Here is a 1,113-nt window from a genome sequence, read left to right as displayed (position 1 = left end):
TAATTACCTAATATAGTCTCTTCTTTCCAACCTATAAACTAAAAAATACCTGTACAAAATCTATTTTAAGATGTTTTCTGTAGTCTCATATGTATCAGTGTGCTTTATAAAATCTCTAGAGAAATTAACATTAGTCATAAAATAATCTGTATTAGAAGGAATGGAATTATTATCTATTCATCAAAACATGATATTTCCACTAATTTGAAGATCTTTTTTTTGTTTTTAGCAAAACTCAGACAAATAAATAGAAATGCAAAAAATATTTTTGCTCTGTTGTTAAATCAAGTGTTTAAAATATACTTTCAAATTTTAAAATGCTATGGTTAGCCTGCCCCTAGCACAAAGCCAAGAGTAGCTTGGTGTGGCTGGTAGAGCTTATCACCAAAGTGCAACAGAAGGGAGGCCAGGCCCAAAGGAGAAATTGGGAACCAGAGGAAGCAGAAAACTAGATCAAGTACATGAGAATGGGAGTCTGATTTGAGGCATGGAGCTAGAAATGGATCCATCAGCATGTCGAAAAGTCAAGTCAGAAGAAACCAGTTGTGAAGACTCACAAGGGTTCACTTGTCTTCCTTGGAATTGGCTGTCTTATGTTAGTGGAAACTTGGCACATTAAAATGTTCAAAAGAAACTCTGGTTCAAAAGAGTTTCTTCTGTGGAAGCTCTCAAGAATAAAGTGTTTCACTTACACAATGACAGAAAGGGCCAATCACCTGCAGTAAGGCAGCAAATCTAGCATTCTTCACATTCAATCCCTCAATAAATCTAAAATTTAAAATTTTTAAAAAATTGCAGGAAATTTAGAAAACATTTAATAGAAACTTGGAGTCTATTGAACAGTAAAAAAAAGGACATAGTGAAAAAGAAAATGCATTTAAAATTCCACCAATACAAGCACACGTGTAATTGTTGAATATGATAAATGAAATAAAATGTCACTATCTATAGATACAAACATATATTCATATATTTATATAAAAGCACTATATTATCCATGATATATACTCCTGGATATATGTGCTATATTATTGTGTACATAAAACTGTATAAATGCACGCATGTATATATATTTGTATGTATATTTTGTTTATACATGTGAATAATTATATC

Source organism: Carlito syrichta, unplaced genomic scaffold, assembly GCF_000164805.1.
Source record: "Carlito syrichta isolate Samal-C Ts95f unplaced genomic scaffold, Tarsius_syrichta-2.0.1 Scaffold315643, whole genome shotgun sequence".
Lineage (NCBI taxonomy): Eukaryota > Metazoa > Chordata > Mammalia > Primates > Tarsiidae > Carlito > Carlito syrichta.
Note: the sequence above shows the minus strand (reverse complement) of the source record.